Source organism: Thamnophis elegans, chromosome 6 (genome assembly GCF_009769535.1).
Source record: "Thamnophis elegans isolate rThaEle1 chromosome 6, rThaEle1.pri, whole genome shotgun sequence".
Lineage (NCBI taxonomy): Eukaryota > Metazoa > Chordata > Lepidosauria > Squamata > Colubridae > Thamnophis > Thamnophis elegans.
In genome coordinates this window covers 30,678,716-30,695,216 of record NC_045546.1, presented here as the reverse complement: position 1 = coordinate 30,695,216, position 16,501 = coordinate 30,678,716, and the positions used below count along the sequence as shown (strand labels likewise).

The 16,501-nt window shown below is 38.9% G+C and overlaps 1 protein-coding gene across 1 annotated transcript in view; it reads left to right on the top strand.

Moving 5' to 3' along the window:
- The first annotated feature begins 8,098 nt into the window (after window positions 1-8,098).
- Window positions 8,099-16,501, top strand: part of BOC (BOC cell adhesion associated, oncogene regulated) — an 80,586-nt gene continuing 72,183 nt past the window's right edge. Inside the window, 1 exon segment of the mRNA XM_032220114.1 lies at window positions 8,099-8,314. The gene's annotated coding sequence lies outside the window, so the exon portion shown is untranslated.

The window sequence follows — 16,501 nt, the reverse complement described above, 5'->3', positions numbered from 1 at the left end:
GTCATGTGGCTGGCATGACTAAATGCTGAAGGAGCACAGAATACTGTTGCCTTCCCACCAAAGGTGGTTCCTATTTTTCTACTTGCATTTTTTTACATGCTTTCCAACTGCTTGGTTGGCAGAAGCTGGGACAAGTAATGTGAGCTCAATCCATTAGGCAACGCTAGGGATTTGAACTGCCAACCTTTCTGATAGACAAGCTCAGCTTTTTAGCCACTGAGCCACCCCATTCCTACAACTTGCTAGACTTAGTTCTGCAGAATTCAAGGGTTTATTCTCAAGAAGGTATGAACAAGACTGCAACTCCAGCAATGTTTCCTGACATATACCCTTCTTTGCTGGTTTTGTTAGATTTAATCCTGCTCTGCCCACCTAATGCATCAGTTGGGAATTATATCACATTGCTGAAATGCTGCAGTTAGTAAATAGTAGCTGCTCAGTATCTTAGCCTCCTATGATAAAAGGAAGTGGCAGTAGAACCGTAACACCATCTTCTCCTTCTTTCTCCATATAGTATTCACACTTACTGGAAAGAACATCAGCTGCATTTTTAAACTGAGAACAACCAGTACTTTTTGACTCAAGCAGTGCAGTTGCCTTGAGAAAACTAAGCATTTGAGGATCACATTAAGTGGTTTGTGGATATAAACTTTATCAAATAAGGGGTTTTCTCCATGGTTGCCTGTTGTCCATCACTAGAATATGCAGCATTTTTTTCCTCGAGGGTAGAAATGAATGATATCATCTTTTATTAATCATCCACTCACCATCAAAATGACTCCAGGGTGCATTTCTCTGTTATACTTCTAACTTACACTTTGCTGGAGCCTCAAATATTCCTATCCTTTCGAGACTAATGCATCCTGCTTGCAGGTGGCATAGGGAGGAGAGGAGATTATAGAATTTATTACCCTTCATGATAAACCATGACTCAGTTGACGGAGCAGTCTCTCTGCTGCAAAGCACCGAGTGACTCGATCTATAGCAAACTAAAGCATTGGAGCAGAGGTGAAATTCATTTTTTTTTACTACCGGTTCTGTGAGTGTGGCTTGGTAGATGTGGCAGGGGAAGGATACGGCAAAATCTCCATTCCTGCCTCACTGCAGGGGAAGGATACTGCAAAATCCCCATTCGCTCCTCACTCCTGTGGGACAGATACCGCAAAATCTCCATTCCCACCCCATTCTGGGGCCAGCCAGAGGTGGTATTTGCCAGTTCTCCAAACTACTCAAAATGTCTGCTACCAGTTCTCCAGGACCTGCTGAATTTCACCCCTGCATTGTCCTCCAGACAGGAGCATGTGAACCAAAAAAGGGCAGAAATCTATATTTTTGAATAAACCACATAGGAGAGCAGGAAAATAGGTACAGACATTTATTTGAGGGTGAATAGGAAATGGCAAGAGGACAATGTCTGATTCCACCTTTCAGAAACATTTGCAAGCCAGTTGTAACATCAGGTCAAGAAGTAACTTTAACCTCAGTTAGAACAGGGTTTTCTTAAACTGGCATAAACACTGGACAGAAGCTAGAATAGAATAGAATAGAATAGAATAGAATGGAATGGAATGGAATAGAATAGAATAGAAAAGTTGGAAGGGACCTTGGAGCTCTTCTAGTCCAATCCCCTACTTAGGCAGGAAACCCTATACCACTTCAGACAAATTGTTATCCAACATCTTCTTAGAAACTTCCAGTGTTGGAGCATTCACAACTTTTGGAGGCAAGTTGTTCCACTAATTAATTGTTCTAACCGTCAGGAAATTTCTTCTCAGTTCTAAGTTGGGTCTCTCCTTTATTAGTTTCCACCCATTGCTTCTTGTCCTACCCGTAGGTGCTTTGGAGAACAGCTTCTTAAAGAAATCTGTCAGGCTGATTTTCAGGAATTTTAAGTCAAGGAAGTGAGGCCCAACAATGAGAGGTTCAAAGGGGAAAACATCTAAAAGCAAATTCAGGATTCCACCACCCACTCCCACCCAAATGGGGTTTCTCTGGATAAAATAGCTATACCATTTCCTACAGCCATTTCTTTTTAACTTGCATAGGTGTGCACTGCAGTGGATACAGGAATATCTTTGGCCTTGTCTATTTTGAACCTACCCACTTCATGGCAGTAGACACTTTCTGCAAGTTTTCTTTTGAACTACAATCTCTGATCCAAAGTAGGTCGACCACTCCTGTAGCAAAGCAACCACATTCAAATGAATAGCCAATATTTTTTCTAAGTCAGGTAACCGAAGCAGGCTCCCTTGTGTAGGGAGATCTGGCAAAGCTGATGTACTGAAGCAGAACCAGAAAATGCAAAGAAAATATTCTGCCATTTCAAGATGAATTAAGAGACCTGGGACGTCTGTTTCACCTCCTATTCTGAGGGATTGGAAAACCTATTAACATCCCTGTATAACTTTCTCCCTAGTCACAACATAGAAAAGAGACCATTTAGGGCAGCTTTGCTGAGGCAACTGTCTGGTTGAGAAGTGATGGAATTTGATTTGACCTAGCAATTGTGCAGGTCATTTTGCAGTCTTTGGAATGTTTTGGATTAGTTGGAAAGAAAGAGGCAGGTGTTTTTGCAAAGATTTTTTTTCTTCTTTTTTTGAGGTAGGCTGAAGGCCCTATCAAGGAGGTGTTTTTTTTTTTTAATTTCCCTCTTCTCATGTTTTCTGGGAGACTGCTACAGCAGTATAGCACGTGAAGTGATGGAGTTTTTCAACATTATTTCTGTGAGATAACTAACAGAAAGCATCAAAGTTGCTTTCATCAGAATTCTAAAATTTACTGAGTATGCCATCATTGCACCCAATGTGCTTCCTGATGGATTAATTCAGCTATGATTCACATTCAAATGGAACAAAAAGAATGGAGAAGACATTTCCACATTGTCCTTTTTTAACACCCACTTTCCTTTAGCCAGTTGAATCTAATTTCTAACAGTTATTTTTGTACAAATCTCATACTTTCTTTCTTTTTTGCATTTTATTCTATTTTCAGCTTAATTTATTGTGCTTATTTTTCCCATGTCTTTTTTTCAAGGTCCACTCTTGACATTACTTAAAATGGTTTGCCCAATATTCAAAACCTCTCATTACCCATGTACCTTTCAATAATTGTTTGAAAGGTTTGAACTCTCACTCTCATCTTAAACAATCAAATCGTGTTTTAAAGATTCATTCCTTTGCTATGTGTATATCAAGGTCTTCACAATGCTTTTTAGAAAGGTAAAAATAAAGGAAAAAATAAATGAGATTGCACACCTAAATTGTATAATGTCAAAGGTTGTATACCTTGCAACATTAAAATGACAATGCTATTGAGTTTGGGACGTATTTTGACCATTATTCCACATGCATAACTGAAGTCAATTTTTAGCCCAGGAATGCTAATGCTAATCTATGCAAGATGTCACCTTTAATCCAAAAATAACCTTGCAAGTCCACATTGCACACGATGTATGCACTGTACTGAAACTCTGAAAATACTACTTCGTTTAAACATTCATAATCTTGTTGATACCTCAAGTATATATGATTTAAACTTTCCTATTTCCACTGATTGAACTATTAGTCAAGATTTTATGCAGTATTCAAATGAAAAAGAAATTAATTATCTTTCAGGCCACTTATAGCCACTGTTTTAAGTTGTTGTTTCAGGGACGGGGACAGTAAAAGGCTGATTTGATCAGAATTCAACAAAAATATGTATGGGACTTATTTGCCTTTTCTTCCATAACTTTTTCAGCTCACTGTTTCATTATGTAAATGTTGAACACACTGTTCAGTCTTTCATAATGCACACAGACATAGAACATGCATGGATTTACTTTATGTACAACTAATCCTTATGACCTTATGACCATAATTGAGCCCAAAAATTTCCACTGCTAAGCAAGACTATTGTTAAGTGAGTTTTTATCCATTTTACAATCATTTATTGCAACAGTTGTAAAGTAAATCACTGCAGTTAAGTTAGTAACACAGTTGTTAAGTGACTCTAGCTTCCTGAATGATTTTGCTTACCAGAAGATTGAAAAATGTGTTGAAACATTTACGTATCTTGGTGCGAAGATATCGTCCAGTACGTTTATCGATACCGAAGACATAAACCATCGATTAGCAAGAGCCTCAACAACATTCGCAAAATTATACTTTCGACTGTGGTCGTCCCAACAAATATCCAGGCCCACAAAAATGAAAATATTTAATGCTTTGATCATACCAATACTCCTCTATTCATCTGAATCATGGACCTTTACAAAAGCTCAACTACAAAAATTGGAGGTGTTCCAAATGCGATGCCTACGCACCATAAGCGGGCTCAGTCTACATGATCGGAAAACAAATGACTATATACGGAAACTGTGCCTGAACCAACCAACCATCGAAACACTTGTAAGGCGCAATCGAATGCGATGGGCAGGCCACGTTTGGAGAATGAACAGCAACTCCTGGCCCAAAATAACCATTGAAGCACCCGTGCCCAAAACCTGGAAGGTGCATAAGAACGCCCCACGGAAAACATGGATGAAGCTGATTGAAGAAGACCTCTCGCGAATCCATTTTACCATACGAGATGGCAAAACTGCCGCTCAAAATCGCAAACAATGGGTGGTGATGGTTCGGGATGCATGCGACTCTACAGCGAAGGGATTGGCGATGCCGTACCGACGCTAAAGACTTAAGTCAAGTAAGTCAAGAAGATTGAAAAAGGTGATTGCATGATCAGGGACAATGTAATTGTCATAAATACATGCCATCTGCCAAGTGCCCAAATTTTGATCATGTGACCATGGGATGCTACAATGGTTGGAAGTATGAAAAATAAGTCGTAAGTCCCTTTTTTGCAATGCTGTTATAATTTTGAATGGTCACTAAACAAATGTTCTAAGTTGAGGACTACCTGTACTTACTTAGAATAGATCAATGGCTTTGGTTTTACTGAAGGTTAAAAACTGTAAATGAGTTTTCCAATCAAATTAATTTTAAAGTAGTCTTACCACATACTAGATATCTACAATATAAAGCAAACACATTTAAATGTCATGCTTTATGTTGTTTCTTAAAATCTGTGATATTGCTTGCTTTTTATAGGAATGCAGATAAAAATGACTACCATAAATAGAATATTCTCAATGAATGATCTGGGAGGCATATAGCCGGAAGATAACTCTTCCACAAAATATTAACTTTTAGTTTACACTGTTTCAATTACTATTCCTTTCCCTGATTTGTTGCCTTTTCTATTGGTTTTATGTCAAACTACATCTAAGTCCTGAGTCCCTGCACTAAAACACTTTTCTAATCCTCTCACTGATCAAAGTTTCATTTATTTAATTCAAGAAAACAATAATCCCATTTCGTATGGATTATCAAACCAACAAGTAGCTTTATAACAAAAATAAATAAGTGAAACCAACTTCTAAAATCTTTAAGCTGAGGGCTTCTTATTCATGTCTTTATGAACAAGATCTTGCCTCTCTTACAGAAGAAGCAATGACTTCTCATTCTATGTAGTGCAGGTTGCTTCTCTCAGATTAGCTTGTCTTCAAGATGAAATATGAAATCTCTTTAATCCCTTCATGAACAACATGCACTAAAGACTCAAATAAGTCAATCATGTAATTAAAAAAAAATTCAGCATAGAAAAATATTCCCTAATTCACATTAGAAATTTGCTAACTGGCAGTCATTATTCTACAGCCAAAATGCTTCCTAGTTGTATTTTCACTTGATTGTAATTCCTCAGATTTCAGCCTTTTACTCGGTGAATATTTGGACTACTGTAGAAGAAAACGAATAGACATGAAATCACAGCTCTAACGTTTTCCTTATTTTCGTCATGGTTTTCCATTATTTTAAAAAAAAGACACACACAAAATGAGGCAAAGTATAAAATAAGCTAGACTAAACCAGTTGTTTACAGTACAAATACTACAGGAAGTCCTCGATTTACAACAGTTTACTTAGTGACTGTTCAAAGTTACAGTAGCACTGAAAGAAGTGACTTATGACTGTTTTTCACACTTATGCAGCAAGGTACACCCACGTTACACCTATCCTCCGCGAGCTGCACTGGCTACCTGTTAGTCTCCGAATCCGCTTCAAGGTGCTGGTCGCTACCTATAAAGCCCTACATGGCATCGGACCTGGGTACCTGAGAGACCGCCTCCTGCCGATTACCTCTCTCAGACCAATTAGATCGCACAGGTTGGGTCTCCTCCGGATTCCATCTGCCAGCCAATGTCGGTTGGCGACTCCCTGGGGGAGAGCCTTCTCTGTTGCAGCTCCGGCCCTCTGGAACGAGCTCCCTGTTGAGATCCGGATCCTTACTACCCTCCCGGCCTTCCGCAAAGCCACCAAGTCCTGGCTGTTCCAGCAGGCTGGGGGAGCTGAGAAGCATCTACCTCCATAGAAATTGTGCATGTTGGTTTTGTTTTTAATATGTTGTCTTTGTCTTGTTCCCCCCTTTCCCTTGTCTTTTGTGAGCGCCCGGAGTCCTCCAGGAGTGGGCGGCATACAAGACAAATAAATTATTATTATTATTATTATTATTATTATTATTATTATTATTATTATTATTCGCATTGTCATGGGATCAAAATTCAGATGCTCGGCAACTGCCTCACATTGATGACGGTTGCAATGTCCTGTGTGTGTGTGTGTGTCAAGTGACTACCTTTTGCAAAACTTCTGACAAGTCAATGGAGAAGCTAGATTCACTTAACAACAGCTTTACTAACTTAACAAGTACAAAATTTCATTTAACAATTGTGGCAATAAAGGAAGTTAAATGGGGCAACATTCACTTAACAAATGTCTCACTTAGAAACAGAAATTTTGGGCTCAATTGGGGTTGTGAGGACTACCTACTTGTAGTCTCTACTTGGTTTTATCAATTGTTTATTTGTTGACTGTATACTGCCCAGAGTTGCAATAGCTCAAATTGGGCAGCCATGCAGAATTCTTAGATTTAAAAAAATCATCATCATCATCATCATCATCATCATCATCATCATCATCATCATCATGTTGGCACAGTGGTTAGAATGCAGTACTGCAGGGCCAACTCACTGCTCACTCCAGGAGTTCGATTCTGAGTGGTTCAAGGTTGACTTAGCCTTCCGTTGGTAAAATGAGGACTCAGATAGTTGGAGGCAATAGGCTGACTCTGTAAACCACTTAGAGCGGACTGTAAAATACTGTGAAGTGGTATATAAGTCTAAGTGCTATTGCTATTGCTATTGCTGTCATCATCATCATTGCAGCATGATGCATTTGGCCCTCCATTCTGGTTAATTGATTCTATTATCAAATAGCTCTGACTGTTAGGAAGTTTGCTATAACATTCATTAATTTTCTGCCTTCCTGTGACTGAAAGCTATTATTTTGGTTCCTGGTCCCCCTCTGTGTCATTCTGTCATCTTCTCCGGTATAAAGAGGATCCCCTCCTCCTCTGTTATCCCTTATCTAAAATTAAACGTTCCCAATGCCTGCAATCTCTCTTCGTAGGATTTATTTTCCTGTCAAAAGCCCGCTTGTAATGGTCTGTCCCTCCATCATTACACTTAAATTAACTTTGCGATCCGTGCCCTTATTGGTCTGTCTTTTTTTTTTTTTTTAAATGAAATTATTCATTACTCTAAAGAGAATCGTTCACTACAGCAAACTTACTCCTAACTTTCGCTATTCCGCCGCCTGTTGCTGGTCAATACGGATCAGCAGCTAGGACTAAAGATCGCTGCCTATCACGTTGCAAAGCAAAGACCCTTCCTCCCTCCCTCCTCTAAACTTTTGCATCTAACTTTCCCATCCTACCCCTCTCTCACATTTGGAAAATCGATTTTACAAGCAGTCTTTTAAACATCGCCCTTTTCCTTTCTTTGAGACGTCAGGTGCAAATGGAGGGCTCCCCTCTCTCGCCGCTGACACAGCGTGAAGGGGAAGGGTATTGTTGGGAGCCCCTTTGGAGGGAGCTCGGTTTCCCCCTCTTTTCACGTCTTCAGCTCCTCCCCCTTTTCTCCCCTCCTCCTCCTCCTCCTCCTCCTCCTCCGAGGAGTGGGAGGTTCCAGAAGTGGGCGAGCAAAAAGAAGGGAATTGTTTGAGAGTTCAGTCATCCAAAAACCTTCTCCCATATGGAGGGTCTGGCTGCCTCGATTCCAGTGCCTTTCCGCGGGGTCTTCTTCCTATCTTGCTGGGCTTTTTAGGAAAGTTGCAACTCTTCCTAAAAGCAACCAGCATCCAAGTTACAACAGTCTCCTTTTTTTTTTTTTTTGCTTTAAAGCCTCTCCATCCAGGTCAGCCGCTCCAGCTTTACTTTGGTGAGTGCTTCGCAGATCTGTCCGGCCTCAGAAATCCTTTTCAGCCTCGGGGTTTCAGCTTCTTTGTTGCTGTTTTATTTTTCCTCGCGTTCCCCCTCCTCCCTTTGCCGCTCCTTCCTTTTCCTTAGTTGGGTCTCCCGTTAGCATCAGCAGAGATCTTAGGTGAGTCTGAAACATGTTCCCCCAAATAACAGCAAAACAATTCCCGGGGCTGATTGAAACAACATGGGAAGAACCAGATTGATTTTTATTTTTTTTAAAAAATGTTTTTACTTTGCTACTTTTCTAAGTCAACTGCAGTTTGGTGATTTGTTGGTCTGAAAACTTAAGGAATCGGGATAGTTGGTTGGATATTTTGAGAGCATTTGATAATTTGTGAGAAAAGGGGGAGTAGACTTCAGTGATTCTCTCAACTGTATTTATGCACATTTGTTTTCCCTCCTAGACAGGTGGGATTGTACTGTGGTTCTCCTACTTCTTTTGATATCTTGAGTCTTGACCAGAATAGAAGGCCTGGCATCTGCTGTTGAACCCCAACACTTGACTAAACTTCTCCAAATAACAGCTTCTTCTAAATGTGCTTTAAAAGAAAGAATGCTCTTGGAAATTCTCCATAGCAAGCCTGCATCCCTCTGCCTCTCTTTATTCATCTATCTATCTATCTATCTATCTATCTATCTATCTATCTATCTATCTATCTATCTATCTATCTATCATCTATCATCTCTATTTGCTTCTAGGAATGTGTAGTCTTGGGTTTTGACTGAGGATAGAGAAGTGAAGCATCTAAATGTAGCAGCATCCTTTGCTTCTACTGGGCTCAAGAGTTGCTGTTACACAAAATGCATGGATGGGTTTGCTGTGAAGAAACACTTTTATTGATTGCCTTTCCCCCTGCTTGGTCTTGGCAGACATTTTTAAATACAATAGAATTTGGAAACGTTGCTTTTTCTTTATGTACAAAAGAATTTTAGATTTCATAACTAGATGTTTAGCTGTGTTGTCTAATGGATTGGAAGGAAATAATTGTTTACAGGATCATCTTAATCAAGTTGATTTAAGTGTCAAAGTTAAGATTTAGGGGTTTCTGTAGGAGATTGAACAAAAGTGCACTATTGTCTAGAATTTGTACAAATTGTAGGGCAGGTGTTGTTTTTATATGAGTTATTTTATGAGTTACACAACTTTTGAAAAACGTATTAGAGATTCCTTGTGTTCTTTTAGATCTCATTATTGCCACACTAAGAATACAAGTCCACAGCTCTTCTTAGATGCAAAACTCAATATGAATATTTGGAATATTGTGCTATATAGTCTATCCTTTTTAAGCAAAGTAAGACTATGCTAATCTATACATTACTAAAACTCTTCTGTCTGCCATCTTTAACTAGGCAAAACAGTGCATTATAGGGCAAAACCTTTTCAACTGAGGTACCTCAAATGGATTAATTTAAATAATGTATCCAAAATATAGGGCCCATAACTCCTTTGGAATTGAAATTTGGCAAGTTTTATAAAGCATTTTATAACCTAAAATTATCATATGAAATCATGCAAAATGTCATAACACAATTCCTGTTATCTACTTTGATGTGCTATACAGTTCAATATGGGCTATTTTCAAGACACATTTCTAAATAACTGAATTTTTAAGAACTTTTCAAGTATATTAGAAGTTCTGTTATTGTTGAAGGCCTTGAGGAATCTGTTAATGAATATACCTGAAAGTACGACCCAACAGATCATGGATTGTTTAGTGTTTTCATAAAAGTATATAGGAATGATTTGCATAGGTGGGAACTAAGTGCAGTTTTACTTCCTGTTTCTTTAGGCTTCCCAAATTGTTTTCTTAATAAAAGCTTTGAAATATAAGTATGCTAAGGCACTAATGAATGAAGAGCAAAGTGTCTAAATTACAGGTAACTATTTTTAACAAGGACTAAGACATAATAGTAATATTTCTGAATCTATTCCAATGTGAATTTATGTGGTCTGAAGTCTATATAATAGATCTGAGCATCATAATCTTTGGTTTCAATGTATTGCTATACCAATCCATCTTTTTCCCAATTAGTTTGCTTTGTCAGATTTGTCAAGAGAAGAAATAGGGGAAGGGTTTGTATGTGCTGCAATTAGCTGTTTGTACATCACTTTCTTGTTAGTAAATAAATTAATTGACATATTAGAGTAAGTTTTTATTGGTCTAAAATTTGCACATGCTCTCTGAATAAACCTATAACTTCTTCTAAAGAGGTTTTAACTATTAGCAGAAAAATATTTTGATATTTTATTGTTTGGTCTTTATCCTGATCCCCACAAATAAGTCAACTACTTTGTATGTTATATTTTTTAAGCTCCATGATAGAGTGTGTGTGTGTGTGTGTGTGTATTTGTGTTGTTTTGTATAGCATATAGCACATGGCTTTTATCATCATTTAAGGTTTTTGAAATGCTTAGTTTCAATCCAGTAATTTGTTCTCCAAAAATCTCCTACATTTATTTATTTAGTGTTTTTATTTCCCATCTTTATTACATGAACTAAATTGCATTTTCCCATAACCTAGCTGAACAAATCTTTATCATATTAAAAAAACTCTTCTATTTGAAGTATTAGAAATTGTATGTCCCAACATATTTGGAGACTATAATGCTTATGGCCTAGGCAACATGAGAAATCTAAAGCCTAGCTACTGCACTGCTAAACAACAATTACAACTACTTCTGACCAATATGATCATAAATTGTGGTTGATTGAAGTTTCAGCATTATCTTTCATTAATGTCTAATCAAATGTTCTTTAATTTGGTAATTTCCGCCATGAAATATATCGGAAGAGCTAGTCAGTAGGGTACAAAGGAAAAGTCAGGGGTATTTCTTGCTGAAACTGACATTGATGATTATTTCTTACCAATAAACACACAAATAAGTGATGACATGCATTCTAACTGATGGTTGGAAATGTACAATCATTAAATTTGGTGATATTGGTAAAACTGAAATATAAAAAAGAAATATATTAAGAGGAGATGGATTTGTTACATTATTTACACAGATGCTTAATTTTTAGAGGAATATTATACTCAGAGAAAATGTGCATAACACATTTAGTTAAAATGTCTATTTCTTCTACAATTTAAGCCTTAAAATAAGTCTCTTAAGGTTATGTTTTCAATAGCTGTGCGAAGGGGCATATATGCTGAAACAACTTTCAACATATAGCACTGGATTTTCAAAAGCATATCACACTGATGTATTTCTCTTTAACCTAGGAGTCATGGTGGCACAGTGGTTAGAATGCAGTACTGCAGGCTATTTGTGCTGCCTGCCGGCTGTCTGCAGTTTGCCAGTTTGATTCTCACTGGCTCACGGTTGACTTAGCCTCCCATCCTTCTGAAAAATGAGGACCCAGATTGTTAGGGGCAATATGCTGACTCTGTAAACCACTTAGAGAGGGCTGTAAGGCACTTTGAAGCGGTATACAAGTCTAAGTGCTAATTCTATTGCTTACAACGTGAACACCTGTATAGGTGATCATAAGGAGAACCATAATATATCTAGCATTAATCTAGAACCGCATTTCTCAGTGTCAGAGCTTTTAAGATGTGTGGACTTCAACTCCCAGAATTCCTCAGCAAGTGTGCTCCAGAAATTTCACAATTATTGATAAGAGTTGATGCAGACTTTTAAATAAAGCTGAACAAATACTGAATCTGGTACTCAACTTTATTCATATCATTTGTGTGTGTAAAAATGCAGGGTAGTAGGAAGTTTTGACTATACTAATACTATGAACTTGGAAACTTGTGTTAAATACAAAATCATTGAATTCTCAGGATGATAATGAGGTCATAAAAATATAAAATGAGAAGCTTAAGCATTGCAAATGTACAATGTAACTATCTTAAAAATAAATGGCAGTGGCCTGTTTTTGATAAATAACGTGGGTTAGAATATTTTAAATACATTTATTAAAACTATGTATAAATTGGACATAAGCAGACTCAAGTAAGTGATCCTTGTAGTCGATTGATATATTTTGGATTTAGATCTATTCATGTTTTGAGAAAATATCCTTTGATTACATTTTATACACAGCTATGCCACTTTCAAAGTTTCCAGTTCTCCAAGTATGGAATAGAAGAGTTGACTGCTTAATAAAATGTGTCCTTGAAAAAGCAAAATAAAGGTGTGCACTAATTTGGATCTGAAGGCAAAAAAGTATTTTCGACACAAACATTACACTTACCTGAGTCAGCTTCTTAAAATATCTGAATAATCTCTTGGGATCACGCCACTATTGTCCACCACTGGGATTTAGAGATGATGCCTAACAGCATCACCTTGACCTAACAGCTGTTTGCTTTCAAATCTGAAATAGGCCCAGTACACAAACGTTTGTGCTTTTGTATCTTTCTAGACACAATTCAGATTCTGAATTGGCCATCCTTTTGGAAAAAAATCTAAAGCTTGATTGTCTTCCATCTCTGCTGTGATTTTGTTAATCATGGTTAACCTTATTTACAAATATTAAGTTCAATTTTAAATACTACAGCTTTAGGTACCATTGGGTTGGGGGGCGGGGGGTTGTATCACATTGCAGAAGCTTAGTTAAACTCTGGAACCTTTAAATCATTAAAGGCAAGAACCTTTTCGGAACTATACAAGTCTTCAGCAGTGATTAAACAATCTGCTTGTAAACTCACATTGAGAACTTAATTTAAGCCTCCAATTGTAATCCAAACAAGTGAAGAGATGACCCATATGGGTTTCTAAATGTACTAGAAGTCTTTTCTTTGATGCATGTTTGAAGAAGATTTTGTGCCTTGTGTGGCTTCTGGGGATTTTCTGTAGAAACTTTTTAGTACATGCAGTCTATGGTGTGTGTACTCACTAGATTCTTGTAACTGCTGTTTCAATAAAATTCCATATATGGGAGAGAAAGCAAGAAAAAAAATCTAGGATCTAGCTGTGTTGTCTGATTCAACCGAAATGAAACAATAGCTGGGTAACTTAAAATTGCACTCCTCAATGAATGAACAATTTATTGTTAGATTTAATTGCGTCTGTCAATCCCTGATCTGTGAAATGGTTAGTTCTGAATTTTCCTGTCCATGCAAGAATTATAAAAAGATTTGGTATGCAACTTTTGATGTGTCATCTGTTCATATCTTTATAACTGGGATTTCCACCTATGCCTTTGGCTATAGGAGGATGAAATGAAAGTAGTAGCTAAAGCATACAGTACTTGGAGGTGAAGTTTTGTCAGTCGACCGGGGTAAAATTTAGCACGTTCTGGAGAACCGGTAGCGGAAATTTTGAGTAGTTCGGAGAACTGGTAAATACCACCTCTGGCTGGCCCCAGAGTGGGGTGGGAATGGAGATTTTGCAATATCTGTCCCCCAGGAATGGGGAAGGAATGGGGATTTTGCAGTATCCTTCCCCTGGGGTGGGGTGGGAATGGAGATTTTGCAGTATCCTTCCCCTGCCATGCCCACTAAGCCACATCCACAGAACCGGTAGTAAAAAAAAATTGAATTTCACCACTGCAGTCAACTATATCACTGTATACACTAGTAGAAGAGGACTCAGTCTGCATGCATTTTAGAAACCAGAACAGAAAAACCTTAAATCATGATCAAGGGTGTGTGTATTAACATCTGGGCATGCAATAACATTTTCAACAGGAGGCTCTCATGCTATGATCAAACCACGTTTTAAAGTTAAGAAAAAAGCCAAAGCAGTTCCTGATGCGGTATCACAAGCAGGAAGGAGGGGAACCTCGAGTAAATACATTACACCTTTCATTTGTGTAAAAGGTGTGAGAGAATTTATAATCAGTTGAAATAAGGAGCTTAAGCATGGAGAAAGATGCCCAGGAAAACACAAAGCCAATAGACATAACACTTTTCTAATACCCATTTCTTTGATGTTGTTCCAATACATATAGCGGTAAAGTAAGACTGTATACTGTACAAGTAATCCTCGACTTACGATCACAATTGAGCCCAAAATTTCTGTTAAGTGAAAAATTTGTTAAGTGAGTTTTGCTCCCTTTCTTGCTAAGCTGTTGAGTGAATCACTGCAATTGATAACTTAGTAACTTGGTTGTTAAGTGAATCTGGCTTCTCCATTGACTTTATTTGTGAGAAAGTCACAAAAGATGATCACATGATTAAGGGAATGCTGCAGAGGTTGTAATTGTGAAAAATGGTCATAAGCCACATTTTTCAGTGCCTTTGTAACAATAGCAATAGCAGTAGACTTATATACCGCTTCATAGGGCTTTCAGCCCTCTCTAAGCGGTTTACAGAGAGTCAGCATATTGCCCCCAACAATCTGGGTCCTCATTTTACCCACCTCGGAAGGATGGAAGGCTGAGTCAACCCTGAGCCGGTGAGATTTGAACCGCTGAACTGCTGATCTAGCAGTAGCCTGCAGTGCTGCATTTAACCACTGCGCCACCTCGGCTCAGTAACTTTGAACGGTCACTAAATGAACACTTGTAAGTTGAGGACTACCTGTACTAAGTCCCTTACCCATTAGTATAGGGATTCATAAACTTTTTCAGTGCCTTTGTAACTTTGAATGGTCACTAAATGAACAGTTGTAAGTTGAGGACTACCTGTACCATGCTTATCACTCTCCTGTTGCAGAGGAATGAGTGACTCTGGCTCCCTTATAAGCAAAAGATGTAATTATCATGTCCATTTCTCAGGTAGGAATGAGAAGGGGACTAGGGACACTAATATAAAACAAAGATTATTGCTAGTCTTGTGTAAAAGAAAGATTATTAATAAATTATCAGAAAACTAAAGTTTTAATATTTGTTTGATACCACAAATGACAAATTAATGGAACTCCATTGAACAAGTGTGGATCCTTAAATACCCTGGCATGCTGTTCCATGCTGCTCTGTCTTGGAATCCACATCTTTTATATTGTGCTAGTCTTGCTCAGCATAGGCCATAGCTATTCTGAGGGTTGTTTTTTTCATTCAAAGGGAGCTCATTCCTGTATATTCCTGCAGCATCCAAAGTGTTCTTGGCTAAGGCTGTCCTTTAGCTTCTCTGCAATACTTAAATCTGAACTCTTACTAAGTTCAATATTTGTGAAGTGGTTCAAACTAAGCTTATTAGAGCCAATCTTGCAATTCCCAAATGTATTAAGAATGCTATATTTATATTTGGAGATGGTTTTAGTTTTTGTGGAGGTTAAAAGTAAAGGTTCCCCTCACACATGTGTGCTAGTTGTTCCTGACTCTAAGGGGCAGTGCTCATCTCCGTTTCAAAGCCGAAGAGCCAGCGCTGTCTGAAGATATCTTGGTGGTTATGTGGCTGGTATGACTAAATGCCGAAGGCACATAAAACACATGTTTTACGTGCTCTGGATCCGTGTCCCTCATGGCTGGTTGTTAACTGCAGTGAGGTGACACGAGGCTGGATCCAGGCGGTTGTAACCGCCTCCCTTCGGGAGGGGAACTTCCCCGCCGCACTGAAAGCGGCGGTGGTGAGACCCCTCCTGAAGAAACCATCCTTGGATCCAGCTGTCCTTAATAGTTATCGCCCGGTCTCCAACCTTCCCTTCTTGGGGAAGGTTGTTGAGAAGGTGGTGGCCTTCCAGCTCCAACGGTCCTTGGAGGAAGCAAACTATCTAGACCCCTTCCAGTCAGGCTTCAGACCCGGTTACAGCACAGAAACCGCGTTGGTCGCATTGATGGATGATCTTTGGAGAGCCAGAGATGAAGGACATCCCTCCATCCTGGTCCTCCTTGACCTCTCAGCGGCTTTCGATACCATCGACCATGGTATCCTTCTGCGACGACTGCGGGAGGTGGGAGTGGGAGGCACCGTGCTACGGTGGTTCTCCTCCTACCTCTCGGACAGGTCGCAGTCGGTGTTAGTGGGAGGGGAGAGATCGTCCCCAAGGCCCCTAAATTATGGGGTGCCGCAGGGTTCGGTCTTATCCCCCCTACTATTCAACATCTACATGAAACCGCTGGGAGAGATCATCCGCAGGCACGGGATTAGATACCATCAATATGCGGACGATACTCAACTGTATCTGTCCGCCCCGTGCCAAATCAATGAAGCGGTTGACGTGATGGGCCGGGGTCTTGAGGCCGTTATGGACTGGATGAGGGTTAACAAGCTTGTGCTCAACCCAGAAAAGACCGAGTGGCTGTTGTGT